This window comes from Schistocerca americana, chromosome X, assembly GCF_021461395.2.
Source record: "Schistocerca americana isolate TAMUIC-IGC-003095 chromosome X, iqSchAmer2.1, whole genome shotgun sequence".
NCBI classification, from domain to species: domain Eukaryota; kingdom Metazoa; phylum Arthropoda; class Insecta; order Orthoptera; family Acrididae; genus Schistocerca; species Schistocerca americana.
This window is the reverse complement of record NC_060130.1, coordinates 903,719,471-903,736,959: the sequence shown is the minus strand read 5'-3', so window position 1 is coordinate 903,736,959 and position 17,489 is coordinate 903,719,471. Positions and strand designations below refer to the sequence as shown.

General features: G+C 45.0%; 1 protein-coding gene across 3 annotated transcripts in view; it reads right to left on the bottom strand.

The window, feature by feature from the left end:
- Positions 1 to 17,489, bottom strand: part of LOC124555686 (UNC93-like protein) — a 402,758-nt gene that overhangs the window by 305,228 nt on the left and 80,041 nt on the right. Inside the window, exon 1 of one of the 3 annotated variants that reach the window (XM_047129689.1) lies at positions 5,027 to 5,093. The exons of the other annotated variants lie outside the window; for them this stretch is intronic. The gene's annotated coding sequence lies outside the window, so the exon portion shown is untranslated. Of the gene's footprint in view, positions 1 to 5,026; positions 5,094 to 17,489 lie in introns of those variants that run through there. 3 annotated transcript variants of the gene reach the window in all.

Below are 17,489 nucleotides of genomic sequence, written 5' to 3'. Positions count from 1 at the left end.
GAATTTGTAATAAATAACTGGTAGACAAAGATATTCACACTGTAACACCACTGCAGGAATTTATTCTCAACGGTTCAGAACAATCCGAGCGAGATGATGGTCCACGGGTTCCGGAGGGTCAGGGTTCAAATCCTGATCCAGCCATCGAGATTTGGGTTCCGATACAGAAAAATTCTATACTTGCGCCCTTGAAATATTTTTTTCTCCCCTATTTGTTTTATCCGACCTTGTGCTTCGTCTCTGATGATCTCTAAGTCACTGGGTCATTAAACCGCGCGAGCACACACACACACACACACACACACACACACACACACACACACACAAACTCACAAATGATAGATAACGCTATTAGCATCCCCGGCATTGAACAACAAGTAGGACTACATAAAATGAACAACGCACTAAGCTCTGTCCTAATTCCAGTCAAATTTTACATTGAATACACCACGGAATTAGGTCCTTTCTTCTGGCTCATATTTATCGAGAACCTTTTGCTTAGCGAATCGTCCCGTGTGATTGAAAATGAGACAGAGTGACTCCTGTTCACAAAAAGAATAGATAGAATTATACCTGATGTCCGTCTGCTGCATAATCGTAGGGCGTATTCTAAGCACAAAAGTTATAATAAACTTGAAGCAAATCATGTTCATCCCATAGAATTGGCATGCATTTAGAAAAATCGACTCGTGTGAAAAACAGCTTGCTTTGTTTACACACGACATCTTCCAAACTACACGTACACAGTTAGATTCTGACCTCCTATATTTTCGAGAGACGTTCGACACTGTGCAACAACGTCGACTACGGAGTAGCTTCACAAATATCTGATTATCTGGAAGAATATTTGACTAACAGAGCCAGATACACTATATTGGACAGCGAATGCACCACAGAAAGGAATATAACCTTGGTTGTCCCCCAGGGACGTGTAGCATAATCTACAATATTTTCAGTTTAGACAAACGCCTTATTAGATAGGATCAGCAGTACTATACGATTATTCGCTGTAAATGCTGTGATCTACAGAAAAAGTAGCGTCGTTAGACGACTGTGAGGAATTGCAGGATTGCTTCGACAAATATTCCACTTCGTTTAAAGAATGGCAGCTCTTTAAATCGAAGATAATGCGTATGACAAAGACAAAGAACACAATAAATCTGATTCCAAGGTAGGCACTGAAAATCTCGCTCATATTACGTTGTAAGGGGGTAATATTAATAAGTGATACGAAACGGGACGATCGCACAAGTCAATATTAAAAAAGATGAAGGAAAGACTTCGATTTATTGGAAAGGTTCTGGGAAAATGCAACACACCTGTTAAGGAAATCTCATGAAAGACGCTAGTGTGACCAATACTAAAAGCATTATTCCAGTGCGTGGAGTCCTTATCAAGTAGGCATCACAAAAAAAAAAATGGTTCAAATGGCTCTGAGCACTATGGGACTTAACATCTGAGGTCATCAGTCCCCTAGAACTTAGAACTACTTAAACCTAACTAACCTAAAGACATCACACACATCCATGCCCGAGGCAGGATTCGAACCTGCGACCGTAGCAGTCCCGCGGATCCGGACTGAGCGCCTAGAACCGCTAGACCACCGCGGCCGGCGCATCACAAAAAACGTCGAATGGATTCAGAGGGGCGCTGCCGGCATAGACAATACGAAAAATCTAACAGAAATGCTCGTGGAACTTATAAGGGAATCCTTGGAAGAAAAAAGTCCTAATTCTCACGAAACCCTACTGGCGAAATTTAGAGAATCGTCTTTTACGCACATGACTGCACAGTCGCTACAAATTTCTTGAGGGAAGTCATTGTCGTGTGTAGGCTGTTTTTATTTTTGAACTAAACATTTTATTTCATCCTTTTTTGCTATTAGCTGATTTTGCCCAGTTTGGCATTTTCAAGCTACCTCTGTCAAACTGAAACACTGCAGTCATGTATCCAACACATTAGTGTGGAGGGAACTTCCTCTAATGATGTCTCTAATAAATGCTACTTAAGACATAGTGACAACGGACACAACATACACGTTAATTCCGTATGTAAAATGATAAAATGGAACCATAACGCGAGTCTTTGTCACTGTGTCTGCGAATATTAAAATCAGTATTTCATATTTGAAACAAAAAAGTCTAAAAATCATTTTACATACGGAATTCACACATGTGTTGTGACCGTTACCATCACTTTCACAAGTACAAGTACCTTTATTAGAGATACCATTAGACGGAGCTTCCTGCCTCTAATGTGTTGAAGATAAGATACGTTTCACTGTGACGGAGGTAGCCAGAAAATGCCAAACTAAGCGTAAGTTGCTAATAGCGAAAATTCATGAAATAAAGTGTTTATTTTAAAAATAAAAACAGCCTACGCAGTACAATGATTCCCCTCGAGAAATTTATAGAACCTGTATTAGAAGCTGACTGTGCGAACATCTTCCTGTCGTCACCGTGTATCTCGTATAGGGATCATGAGGAAAAGATAAGAGATTAGGACGGTTACAGGAGCATACATTGAAGTGACAAGCAGTCATGGGTTAGCGATATGCACATATACAGATGGCGATAGTATCGCGTATGCAAGGTACAGAAGGGCAGTATTGGCGGAGCTGTCATTTTTACTCAGGTGACTCATGTGAAAAGGTTTCCGTCATGATTATGGCCTCACAACGGGAATTAACAAACTCTGAACGCGGAATGGTAGTTGGAAGCACGGGGCATTCCATTTCGGAAATCGCTGGGGAATTCAATATTTCGAAATCCACATTGTCAAGAGTGTGCCGAGAATACCAGATTTCAGGCATTACCTGTCACAACGAACAACGCAGTGACCGACTGCCTGCACTTAACGACCGAGAACAGCAGCATTGGCGTAGAGTTGTCAGTGCTAACAGGTAGGGCAGTTCTGCGCGGAATAACTGCAGAAATCAATGTGGGACGTACTGCGAATTTGGCGTTAATGGGTTATGGGAGTAGAGGAGCGATGTGAGTTCCTTTGCTAATAGCACGACATTGCCTGCAGCGCCTCTCCTGAGATCATGACCATGTCGGTTGGACCCTAGAGACTGGACGACCGTGGCCTGGTCACACGAGTCCCGATTTCAGTTTGTTAGAGCTGATGGTAGGGTTCGAATGTGGTGCACACCCAACGAAGCCGTGGACCCAAGTTGTCAACTGGCGGTGGCTCCATAATGTTGTGGGCTGTGTTTACGTGGAAGGGACTGAGCTTTCTGGTACAACTGAACCGATCATTGACTGCAAATGGTTATGTTCGGCTACTTGGAGACCATTTGCAGCCATTCATGGACTTCAAGTTCAAAAACAACGACGGAATTTTTATGGATGTCAGTGTGCGATGTCACCAAGCCACAACTGTTCGAGAATGTTTTGAAGAACATTTTGGACAGTTCGAGTGAATGATTTGGGCGCCCAGATCGTCCGACATTAATCTCATCTAATATTTATGGTATATAATCTAGATGTCAGCTAGTGGACAAAATCCTGAACCAGCAACACTTCCATAATTATGGAAGGCTGTAGAGGCAGCATGGATCAGCATTTCTGCTGGGGACTCCCACTGACATGTCGAGTCCGTGCCATGTCGAGCTGCTGCACTACGGCTGGAAAAAGGAGGTCCGACACGACATTAGGAGGTATCCCACGACTTTTGTCACATTGTATACAGGGTGTCCCAGGAGGAATGATAAGTATTCCAGAATATGACAGGAACGATCATTCGAAGCAATAATGTCTAGTAAACATGGGCTCTAAAACGCATACCTTAAGAGCTATAAGCATCTGCTCATTAAAAGAGATGTTTCACAGTAGCGAAGATGGCCAAGAGCCCATAGTTGTTCATGTATGCATTTTAGAGCTCATGTTTACTGGACTATTTTGCTTTGAATAGTGTTTCCTGTCATAGCCCTGTATATTGACCATTTTTCCTGGGGTGCGCTGTATAGTCATTTTTCCCTTGCTCCATACGCGAATGGAATAGGAAAGAAAATCGATAATACTGGGAGAGTTTAACCTGCCACGCAATGTACAGAGGCGTGTGGAGGATATACGGTGATTTACTTATAACGCGAGTTGTAGATACAAATATCATAAGAAAAGCCAAGTATATATTACTGTGCGCCGGCCGGGGTGGCCGAGCGGTTCTAGGCGCTACAGTCTGGAACCCCGCGACCGCTACGGTCGCAGGATCGAATCCTGCCTCGGGCATGGATGTGTCTTGCCTCCTTAGGTTAGCTAGGTTTAAGTAGTTCTAAGTTCTAGGGGACTGATGACCACAGCAGTTAAGTCCCGTAGTGCTCAGAGCCATTTGAACCCATTACTGTGCTCTACGTTCCGCTAGAAATTTTAAATCACCTATACTCTCAGTAAAACAAAATAAAGTCTCTCAGAAATACAGCGTAACAGTCCATGAGCATTTTAGGTCACGTTAATGACCCCTATGCAGGGTAAGAAACGAAAGAGAAGAACATTAGAAAATTGGAAATCTGTGGTAAGGTCTTATGGGACCAAACTCCTGAGGTCATCGGTCCCTAAGCCTACACACTACTTACCCTGACTTTAACTTGGGGGGGGGGGGGGTAAGACTCGAACCGCCGACGGGGGTAGCCTCACGAACCGTGACAAGGTGCCTAAGACCGCGCGGCTAAAGTTTGTTCGAAAGCTTCAACAGACTGTAGAGTGGTAGGAATATTACAGATTGCTGAAGACATCATCGTAGCGAATGCGTGTATCCTTATATTAGTGGAACTGGCGGAATACGAAACAATTCGTACAGCTATGAGATAGGGAAAGAATGATGTAGAAAGTAACTACAGCGGTAGAACCAGACATGGATAACATTCTCCTGATAGCAGAAGGTGGTTGGAGAAGAGTTTGTGTTTATTTTTTAAGAAATGGATGAAAAAAGGTGAGACTACAGTAGCCTGGCGAGCATTAAGCACACAGTGTTGATTACGCCACGAAAACTCTTGGTCTCGTGGTTAGCGCTACTGGTTACTTACGTGTAGGTCCCGGGTTGGATCGTTGGTGGTCGCCCCTGGGCAGTGTGTGCTGGAAATGCGTGACACAAGTCCACTCAGGCTACTGGACCCAAGTGAGCAACTGCTCGCGTAAATATACAGTGAATTTGATACGCAAATCGAATAGTGACGTTGAATGGAAAGTCTTCCAAGAGAATGTGAGACACGCAACATTTACTTGTTTCCTTCAGGACATGAAGCCACAAAGCAGACTTTGTATGATGCTTATTTCTAACATAATTATACTTCTCCTACCCTTCGTTCGAACGAGAAAATTGGTGTATTTGGGACAGCACAAAAAAATTAACGAGTTTTGTCGTGACCACAAAGGTCGAAAAACATATCAAGGCAGGCTGAGACACAAAAAAACAACGTATGTGCCGTTCCTTTGTCGTGCTTGGAGTCTGTTGCAAGCCTCGCACTTATTGCGTGCCTCTTACACCCACGAAAGCACGTGACCTGCCGTACAACATTCCATTCAGTTTCAAGTAACGCATGAAGAGACAAGCGACAGGCAGTCAGTAAGAAAACGGCGCAGTGGCGGCACTCAGTAAAGGACTAAAATAAGCGTCTCTACTAGAACCTAGTGTTTCTCATGCGTTTTTCAGGTATCATCGCCACATTAGACATTTTCCGAGCAGAGGAAGAGAGGAGATTAGTGTTTAAGGTCTCGCCGACAACGTGATTATTGGAGTAGAAGCTCGGATTAGGGAAAGCTGGGCGAGGAAATCGGGTGTGCCCTTTCAAAAGAAGCATCCCGGCATTTGCCTGAAGTGTCCTAGGGTAATCACGGAAAACATAAATCAAGATAGCCGGACGCGAGTTTTCGCGGATGATGCTCTAGTATACAGAGAAGTTGCAGCATTAGAAAACTGTAGCGAAATGCAGGAAGATCTGCAGTAGATAGGCACTTGGTGCAGGGAGTGGCAACTGACCCTTAACATACACAAATGCAATGTATTGCGAATACATAGAAAGAAGGATCCTTTATTGTGTGATTATATGATAGCGGAACAAACACTGGTAGCAGTTACTTCTGTAAAATATCTCTGAGTATGCGTGCGGAACGATTTGAAGTGGAATGATCATATAAAATTAATTGTTGGTAAGGCGGGTGCCAGGTTGAGATTCATTGGGAGAGTCCCTAGAAAATGTAGTCCATCAACAGAGGAGTTGACTTACAAAACACTCGTTCGACCCATACTTGAGTATTGCTCATCAGTGTGGGATCCGTACCAGGTCGGGTTGACAGAGGAGATAGAGAAGATCCAAAGAAGAGCGGCGCGTTTCGTCACAGGGTTATTTGGTAAGCGTGATAGCATTACGGAGATGTTTAGCAAACTCAAGTGGCAGACTCTGCAAGAGAGGCGCTCTGCGTCGCGGTGTAGCTTGCTGTCCAAGTTTCGAGAGGGTGCGAATCTGGTTGAGGTATCGAATATATTGCTTCCCCCTACTTATACCTCCCGAGGAGATCACGAATGTAAAATTAGTGAGCTTCGAGCGCGCACGGAGGCTTTCTGGCAGTCTTTCTTCCCGCGAACCATACGCGACTGGAACAGGAAAGGGAGGTAATGACAGTGGCACGTAAAGTGCCCTCCGCCACACACCATTGGGTGGTTTGCGGAGTATAAATGTAGATGTAGATGAACCGTCGTCCTCCCGAATGCGAGTCCAGTGTGCTAACCACTGCGCCATCTCACTTGGTACTTCTCCGAACAGTCGTCTCTATGGTAGTTACGTAAATCTCCTCCCCCGTCAAAAAATAAATAAATGAAAATCCTTAATGTAAGTTTTATACTAATCAGTAAATCGGGGACACCTTTTGTAATATGAAACGTCGCACTTCACTCCTATTACGGTGTTGAGTCGTCTCGGTTGCCCCAATCATCTGATTAGCACTTATGGATGCGGTAGAAGGAAACTCCGAGGCGATTGTACCATTATCTTCCTTTTTCAGATGGAAAAATGCTTCACGTCGATAGAAATGGAGAAAGAAAAGTACCGTACATCCGGCCTCTCATTTGTTACCTGTAACTGCTACAGAAGACCGACGTAAACTATTATTTCTACGCTACTGCTGAGCATACATAGCGCTGAAACCCAGGCTATTTCGTAGAACAAAATTTGCTGGATGTCATTCCTATCTCACACTAATGGGATGCTATCGAGCGCCAGTACATATCCTATAAAAACTCTTCTAATCTAGCGAAAAATTATCTGTGGCACTTACCTTCGCGAATGTAGCAAGGACTTGCAGAATCAGTGCCTCGACGAATTTTCACAGTTTTGTCTCCCAACTTGTGACAAACATACTGCTATTTGTATGATCATAATGTTCTGGTCCTGTCAGAGAACGATTGTCAATTTTAGATATTCAGAAAGCAATGATATGGCAAATAAGTTTCCAATTACTGCAAACGAGTGAAGTACTTAAGGGTGAAGAGATTAGACTAATACTGGAGCAGTAGGACTCAAATTGCAGTTCGTCCTTATCCGTTCCAGTTTTATGCTCCGTCTCTAATGATCTCCCAATCAACGGGACATTATTCTAACACTAATATTGCCGCGAAGCCGGCCGCTGTGGCCGAGCGGTTCTAGGCGCTTCAGTCCGGAACCGCGCTGCTACTACGGTCGCAGGTTCGAATCCTGCCTCGGGCATGGGTGTGTGTGATCTCCTTAGGTTAGTTAGGTTTAAGTAGTTGTAAGTCTAGGGGCTGATGACCTCAGATGTTAAGTCCCATGGTGCTTAGAGCCATTTGAACCATTTTGCCCCAAAGGGGGAGTAAATGAAATGTCGCCGTACAATAGCTTACAAATTATCGGTGCAAACGTAACTCACTCTTAATTCATTTACCTTTTTTGTTGATTCTCTTAGAAGTTACGTTACTATAACCTGGAACCTTTGCCTTTCGTGAGCAAATGCCCTACCAGCTGAGTTGTCCAAGCAGAATTCAAATCAAATGACTCTGAGCACTATGGGACTTAACTTCTGAGGTCATCAGTCCCCTAGAACTTAGAACTACTTAAACCTAACTAATGTAAGGACATCACTCACATATATGCCCGAGGCATGATTCGAACCTGCGATCGTAGCGGTTGCGCGGTTCCAGACTGTAGCGCCTAGAACCGCTCGGCCACTCCGGCCGGCAAGCAGGATTCCCATACCTTTACTGTACGTCTCTCCTACCTTCCAGTCTTCACATAATTCCTCTCGCACACCTTACGTGATTAGTACTGCGGTCTTACACGCGAGAAGCTAAAGTTCTGGGTTCGTGTCCCGGTCTGGCAGACAGTTTAGCTAGTCACTTGGTGGCCATGTGGTAAATGCAACAACAGTCTTTTCGAATTCGAGAAGCAGAATCTTACCACTGAACCACCTCCCTAGATTAAACACTGTAATTGCATTATTTTATTTACCGCCTACTCCACCTATCTCAGTACTCCTCGCCAAAATTTCTTTAATATTTGTCTCTGACCATTACTCGTGATGTAAATTGGAGGATATAATACCCGTTTCTTCCCCCCTCCCTTAATACAGCTAGGTAATGATCCCAGAACGACATACAGTTCTCAAGAAGTGGTCGAAAGAAGATTTACTAAGTGACCTCCTCACGCGATGTGTTGCTCGTCTCTTGGATTTTTCCGATAAATTCGAACTTTTTATATGACTCTCCAACAGCTAGATTTGCAGCATTACCAACCGAAATTACCGTATTCTAATAAAACACGGTGTGAAGTATGTTCCATCTCAGATTATTGCCCATTTATGTCATATGAAGGATGATTTTAGTTTGCGTAATGCGACTGTCTTCCCTATCCCGTCACACTGGTCAGACCATCAGGACCTTGGGCGAGCAGTGTACAGAGCATAAACATTACACACGCTTCCAACAGCCGGGCAAAACTGGTACCGCAGAACATTGCCTTGGTATCGGACATTCTTGCTTGCACTTCCAGCTGTTGGGGTGGTGTTATTAACAAAGCTGTTGAGACTAAATTAGCAACTGACCTTATTAAAGGAAATGTAGGTTTTGCTTAAATTCTACTTGGAATCCTGTTCTCTCCCTCGTCAAACAGCAGTGAGACAGAGTTAAAGCTTGCGTGTGTGCTGGGGGCAGGGGCGGGAGGTTTCTGCGTATACCGCATTAAGGTCGCTTCACACACATCAGTGACGCAGCAGTGCCGTGACCGGCCCGCTATACCGCCGACGGGTTTTAGGATATTGTTCTAGGAATGTAAAGGACAGTGCTAACAGTGCTCCCGCTGACGGCTACAGTGATGGCCGTATTTAGTGCGGCCGATATTTTGTCACTTCACGGCCACGGCAAGGTCAAGTTGTAGTTGTCGCCGTGAAGTAGTTGATCATCATAAACGTGGATGACGAAAACCTTGCTAAATTAGTTATATGTTTTCATATAACCGTTGCCGGTGTGGCCGAGCACTTCTAGACGCTTCAGTCCGGAACCGCGCTGCTGCTACGGTCGTAGGTTTGAATCCTGCCTGGGGCATGGATGTGTGTGATGTACTTAGGTTAGTTAGGTTTAAGTAGCTCTGAGTCTATGGGACTGATGACCTCAGATGTTAAGTCCCATAGTGCTCAGAGCCATTTGAACAATTTTTTAACCGTTGGCGATTATTTTATCAGGCACCACGTCAAACCTGTTACTGTAATGAAACATATTTTTAGCGCATAGCGTAGTTAGAGTACAACCGAGCGAGGTGGCGCAGTGGTTAGCACACTAGACTCGCATTCGGGAGGACGACGGCTCAAATCCACGTCCGGCCGTCCTGATTTAGGTTTTCCGTGATTCACCTAAATCGCTTAAGACAAATGCCGGGATGGGCCCTTTGAAAGTGCACGGCCGACTTTCTTCTCCATCTTTTTCTATTCCTATGGACCGATGGCCTTGCTGTTTGGTCCTCTTCCCCAAATTAACCAATCAATAAGAGTACAGCATACACAACATACATCAATAGTAATCATTTATCACATAGTATGCAAACACCATGTAGAACCCAGAATGAAGTAGACTAGCGTACCAACATACCTCAGTAAGTAATCTTGGGAGGCACTGCAGGGGTTTGTCGGACTCGAGGTAACACTTCTAGATCTCTTCCCTGGACAGCGCAGCTGAAGGGATCTCTACTACTCAATCTGTCCTATCTTCTTTTGTCCCTTCTTTTTCCCTTTTATAATATCTCATTTATAATCTCATGTATAATAGTTTTTAAAGTATTACACAGTTCCCATGTGCACAAAGAAAGAGGACAAAAGATATCCACTAGACCCCCTTCCACGTTGTGCTGCAAGGGCAACAGAGACCGCGGCCTCAGCCACGTAGCATAAGAGCTGCGCTGTGGGGGTTGTTGGTTCCGGCTAAGTGGACTGAGTGGAGCACTGCGGTCTGCGCAAAACTTATTAGCTGGCGCCCCCTAGTAGACCAAATGCAGCGTGCAGCATGTCGAAATATCGGCGCTTCTAGAAGACAGTCAACTGCATTTCAGTAAGTCACATGAACATTTTATATACTGGAAGAAACTATGTTGTAGCTAAGGCTTTCCCAAAATCAACAACACATAGAATTAATCTAGGCTCCGCTGTCTACAGCCTTTTGGATCTCGTGAACGAACAGAAAACTACATTTTACGCAGTCGGTGCTTGCAGAATCCGCCTTGACGTTTTTTCATGTCGCTCCAAATCGTTAGACTGTCACTGATCAATAAGGAGTCAAGTGATATAGCATTGATATTGTACTCAAAAGCGTATGGACAATTTTCCCCTATCTTCACTATCTTCTCCCCGACATTTTTTGTGATATTCGGTCTGAATTTACCTACTACTTATCCAGGATTATTATTATTATTATTATTTCTTTACTTTCTCAGACGTTAAGTCTGGTTAAAAATGGAAAGTGACGCGGACCTTGATCAAGCGTCACTTCCTTTTAACTGTATGGTATGTGTTATATTGCATTTAGGAACTTTCGGGTAGTTGAACATGTATCAATAATTACAGATTTCTGTAGTTGTATATATAAGTTTGGATGTAGCTGTATTGCATTGATGTACTGGTGGATATTGTGTGGTATGACTCCTGTAGTTGATAGTATAATTGGTATAATGTCAACTTTATCCTGATGCCACATATCCTTGACTTCCTCAGCCAGTTGGATGTATTTTTCATTTTTTTCTCCTGTTATCTTTTGTATATTTGTTGTATTGGGTATGGATATTTCTATTAGTTGTGTTAATTTCTTCTTTTTATTGGTGAGTATGATGTCAGGTTTGTTATGTGGCGTTGTTTTATCTGTTATAATGGTTCTGTTCCAGTATAATTTGAATTCATCATTCTCCAGTACACTTTGTGGTGCATACTTGTATGTGGGAACGTGTTGTTTTATAAGTTTATGTTGTAAGGCATGCTGTTGATGTATTATTTTTGCTACATTGTCATGTCTTTTGGGATATTCTGTATTTGCTAGTATTGTACATCCGCTTGTGATGTGATCTACTGTTTCTATTTGTTATTATTATTATTATTATTATTATTATTATTATTATTATTTTCGTCAAGATCCTATAGGATCACGCACCGTGTTCTGTCTCATTTCAGTATTCTTTCTGATCTTATACGATTCTTTCTTTTTTCCCGTGGAGTCACTTTCTGCTTTTAGTCCGCCCCTGGTTTCTTTGGAACTTCGTTCTCTGACATCATATTCCACTTGTATACCTTGTCGCTGTATATATTTCTGTCTTCACTTTCTAGTGGATCAATTTGAGCTTTTTCTAGGTCAAGTTTGACCTGTGTGATCCATGGTATTTTTGACTTGACCCCTATGTCAGAATTCTGCTGGTGAGTATTGTTGCTGGCAGCTTTCTGATGTGCTTGTAGAATTGTAACCTTTTGTTTCAACTGCTGCTAGCTTTGAAATTTTCTCCGTGGTTTTTCTAGACTGTAATCTGTATCCCCCTTCTGTCAGAGTTGGGCCGAGAAGTTCTCAGGAGTTTTTCGTTCTTCCTTCAGTATGTTTTCCGCATGGAGTGTTAAATGTCTCGCTTGCAAACAATATTTCAAACTTGATTACTGTGTTGTGGTGTGTGATTTTTGTGGTAATGTATGAAATGACTTGTATTTCTTATTAGCCTATACATGGTGTAACATGAATCAGTGCAGTACACCGAGGACGGTGTACTGAACAACATTACATAGGTATTTACTTCTTCTGCAGACTAATAATTATGTTTTTAGGTTGGTTAGTACCTTCAAGTACATGTGGAAACAGCAAGCCATTACTGCTTATTTCGCCTGGGCATCATGTCAGGCGTTTGAAGCGTGGACGCGAGGACGCAAAACGGCGAGTCTATACTAACAGGAGCAATCCGCTTTGCGTTGCAGTACGACTGTGCAGAAACCATCGGGTGGCAAAGTTTGTGATGTGTTTGTGGGAATACTGTTGGACACAGAGAAAAGACGACCAATACAGGATGTGCGTAAATATTAAGGTACAACATATAAAAATACATGCACTTATACCCTGTATACATCCATTGCATTGACGTCTCCGCTCACACCCACACCCTCTCTCTCTCTCTCTCTCTCTCTCTCTCTCAAAATGACGTCTCCGCTCACACCCACTCTCTCTCTCTCTCTCTCTCTCTCTCTCTCTCTCTCTCTCTCTCTCTCTCTCAAAATGACGTCTCCACTAACACTAACACTCACCCTCACACACACACACACACACACACACACACACACACACACACACACACACACACACACACACGCACCCCCCCCCCCCCACACACACACACTCACACTCACACATCCCCCCCCCCCCCCCCACACACACACACACACTCACTCTTTTCTTTCAAAAAATGGTTCAAATGGCTCGGAGCACAATGGGACTTAGCTTCTGAGGTTATCAGTTCCCTACAACTTAGAACTACTTAAACCTAACGACATCACACACATCCATGTTTACTGTTAATAGCAATGGCAACTGTCCATATGTTGGATTCCTGGTCAAACTGGTTGATTGAAGCATATTTATTCCATTAAAGGAAACACGAAAAATCTGTTTATAAAGTTCCATTCCCACCTGTATCTGCTTAAAAAGGGTGGTTACTTAGTACCTAAATGCACTGCGCTGGATGTTGTTCATCTACCAACAGAACATCCGTTTGCAGAGCTCAAAAGCAACGGATCATCAACTATTCTTTGTAATTCGTTTGAAAAAGTTGTACACTTAAAGTTCTACGCTGAAATTTCACAAGAATGTGCAGCAGAAGAGTTGGTAGAGCACACACAGAAAGATGTTGGCTGTTATGACAATAGAATTGTGCAGGAAATAAAAGGTAAAATTAAGCTCCCAGAGTCCTCATTTCTTTAAGATTTGCAACAAGGAATGGAACTGCTTGACAAATCCATAGAACAGATATTTTCGGGAAAAAATTAGATACATATTGGCATTCGAGAACATACTTTCTTGTACCTGTGGAAGTACTGGATGGGGAAAGAATTAGAAGATTCCAATGTTGATTTAAATTGTAAATGAAAAATTAAGCTGGATGTCATTAAAACCACACCAAATAGACATATTTAACGGTTTCCCTTCTGTGTGTAACTGTTTATGTATGCAGAAATTAATAAATATTTTGTACGAGTATATCTGCTTCTCTTATTCGCCAACCTAGTAAAAAACCTAAGAATTTCTCTATATACGACCTACGTGCATGTATTTTGGATGAGAATTTTTTTTTTTTTTTTTTGGGGGGGGGAGGGTTTAAGGGCGCTCAACTACTGAGGTCATTAGCGCCCAGTCACAATTGTTACAGCACATAGAATCTAGTAAAACTCAAGGGGGGGGGGGGGGGACACCAGATAGTTCTTACAAAGATGCAGATAAAATAAGTGAAGGAGTTGGATGTCTTTGGATAAGCCAGTCAAAGTAATAAAACGAAGAACACGAGCAGCTGCTCAAGCGTCATCAGCTAAAATATCCTGTAAAGTAGATGCCAGAGACAGGACAACACGAGATTGACTAAAACGGGGACACGACAATAAAACATGGCGCACTGTTAATACATGACCACAAGGGCACTGCTGGGCTGCGTCACCAGAGAGCAGGTAGCGGTGGCTAAACCGGCAATGCCCAATCCGCAACCTGGTCAGAAGAACCTCTTCTCGCCGAGATGGTCGGGAGGAGGTTGTCCAAGCAGTTGGGAACGGTTTTACTTCCCAGAGCTTGTTTCCTTGAATTGAGGACCAAGCGTCCCACCACAACGGCACAAGCCTTTTACAAACAACACCACTAATGTCAGATGACAGGACACAATGGGAGGCGGGCCGAGGCAGGAGGACTGCAGCCTTGGCTGCAGCATCAGCAGCCTCATTCCCAGGCACTCCTACATGGCTGGGAACCCACAGAAAGCTGACAGGAGAGCCACCATCAGCAAAAGAATGGAGGGACTGCTGGATCCGTTGCACCAAGGGATGGGCCGGATAAGGAGCTCCAAGGCTCTGAAGAGCACTGAGCGAGTCAGAGCAGAGTACATACGATGAATGGCGGTGGCGGCGGGCATACTGAACGGCCTGATGGAGAGCAAAAAGCTCGGCCGTAAAGCTGGAACAGTGGTCGAGGAGCCGGTATTTAAAGGTGACGGCCCTGACGACAAAGGCACAGCCGACACCATCGTCAGTTTTGGAGCCATCAGTGTAAATAAAGGTGTGACAAGTCCCGCACGAAGTTCGACAAACCATGAGCAATACACTGCAGCCGGAGTACCCTCCTTCGGGAGCGAGCTGAGGTCGAGATAAATATGAACCGGAGCCCGGAGCCAAGGTAGAGCCGGACTCTCACCCTCTCTGAAGGTGGTAGGGAGGGCAAAATCCAACTGTCGAAGCAGGCGACGAAAGCGGACTCGAAGGGGCAGCAGGGCAGACACATACAACCCATACTGACGGTCGAGAGAATCGGCGAAGAAGGACTGATAAGAGGGGTGGTCGGGCATTGACAACAGCCGGCAGGCATACCGACAAAGCAGTACGTCGCGCTGGTAGGTCAATGGTAATTCGGCAGCTTCAGCATAAAGACTCTCGATGGGACTCGTGTAGAAGGCTCCGGTCGCAAGACATAACCCCCTATGGTGGATGGAGTTGAGACGGCGTAAGAGAGATGGCCGAGCAGACGAATAGACGAGGCTCCCATAATCCAGCTTCGATCGGACTATGGACCGATACAAGCGAAGCAGGACAGTGCGATCCGCTCCCCAAGATGAACCACTAAGAACTCTGAGGACATTAAGGGAATGTGTACAATGGGCCACCAAATAAGAGACGTGCGGAGACCAACAAAGTTTCCTGTCCAGTGAGAGCCCTAGAAACTTAGTTGTTTCCACGAATGGGAGAACAACGAGACCGAGATGTAAGGTTCGCCAGAATTTGATGCAAACCGTCTTCTCTTCAGAGAACCGGAAGCCATTTGCCACACTCCATGAGTAAAGGCTGTCAAGACAACGCTGAAGGCAGCGCTCCAGGAGGCATATTCTCTGGGCACTGCAGTAGATCGCAAAGTCATCGACAAAAAGAGAGCCGGAGACATTAGGTGGAATACAATCCATAATAGGATTGATCGCTATGGCAAAAAGGGCTACGCTCAAGACAGACCCCTGAGGCACTCCGTTCTCCTGGAGGAAGACGTCGGACAAGGCGGAACCCACACGTACCCTAAACTTTCGGTCTGTTAAAAAGGAATCAATAAAAAGGGGCAGGCGACCGCGTAGACCCCACCTGTGCATAGTGCGGAGGATAACTCCTCTCCAGCAGGTATCATAAGCCTTCTCCAAATCGAAGAACACGGCTACCATTTGGCGCCTTCGCAAAAAGTTGTTCATGTGAATGTCGACAGGGTCACAAGGTGGTCAACAGCGGAGCGGCGGCGACGAAAGCCACATTGAACATTGGTTAGTAGCCGTCGAGATTCAAGAATCCAAACTAACCGAGCGTTAACCATGCGCTCCATCACCTTACAGACACAGCTTGTAAGAGAAATGGGGCGGTAACTAGAAGGAAGGTGTCTATCCTTCCCGGGTTTGGGTATAGGAACAACGACGGCGTCACGCCAACGCATGGGGACTTGACCTTCGGTCCAGATGCGATTGTAGGTACGAAGAAGGAAGCTTTTGCCTGCCAGAGAAAGGTGTGCCAGCATCTGAACGTGAATGGCATCTGGCCCCGGAGCAGAGGACTGGGACAGTGCAAGTGCACGTTCGAGTTCCCGCATAGTAAAGGAGGCATTATAATTTTCCAGATTCAGCGAGTGGAAGGAAGGTCGACGAGCCTCTTCTGCCTCTTTCCTGGGAAGGAAGGCAGGGTGGTAATGGGCGGAGCTTGAAACCTCCACGAAAAAGCGGCCGAAGGCGTTGGAGACATCCACAGGGTCAACAATGACCTCAGTACCTGAAGTCAGGCCAGGTACCGAGGAGTGGGCCTTAATGCCCGACAGCCAGCGCAGGCCACCCCAGACGACAGAAGAGAGAGTAAAACTGTTAAAGGAGTTGGTTAAAGAGGCCCAACAAGCTTTTCTGCTGTCTTTGATGACTCTACGGCATTGCGCTCGGATTCTTTTGTATCCAATACAATTCGCCGACGTAGGATGGCGGCGAAAGGTGCGTAAAGCACGTCGTCGAGCACGGATAGCTTCTCTACAAGCCTCATTCCACCAGGGGACGGGAAAGCGATGTGAAGAAGAGGTAGTACGAGGAGCCGGCCGAAGTGGCCGTGCGGTTAAAGGCGCTGCAGTCTGGAACCGCAAGACCGCTACGGTCGCAGGTTCGAATCCTGCCTCGGGCATGGATGTTTGTGATGTCCTTAGGTTAGTTAGGTTTAACTAGTTCTAAGTTCTAGGGGACTAATAACCTCAGCAGTTGAGTCCCATAGTGCTCAGAGCCATTTGAACCATTTGTAGTACGAGGAATGGAACGTTCGGCAGCATTGATGATAACAGCCGTGAGGTATTCAACCTGACTGTCACAACTGAGAAAATCGTGGTCCGGAAAGGTCGCCAGGGAGGAGTAAAGTACCCAGTCAGCTTTCGGTATATTCCAGCTCGAAGGACGTGGGGATGGGGTGTGGTGTAGGAGACGAACGACACAGGGGAAGTGGTTGCTCGAATAGGTGTCAGAAAGGACATACCACTCGAACCGGCGGGCAAGAATGGTAGAACAGATCGAGAGGTCCAAGTGGGAGTAGGTATGAGTGGAGTCCGAGAGGAAGAGCCAGTATTGAGGCACACAAGATTGAGATGGTTGAAGACATCCGCCAAGAGGGAGCCTCTCTGACAGGATGCAGGAGAGCCCCAAAGGGGATGATGGGCATTGAAGTCGCCAAACAATAAAAACGGCGGAGGAAGCTGAACAGTCAGGTGCATCATGTCAGCCCAAC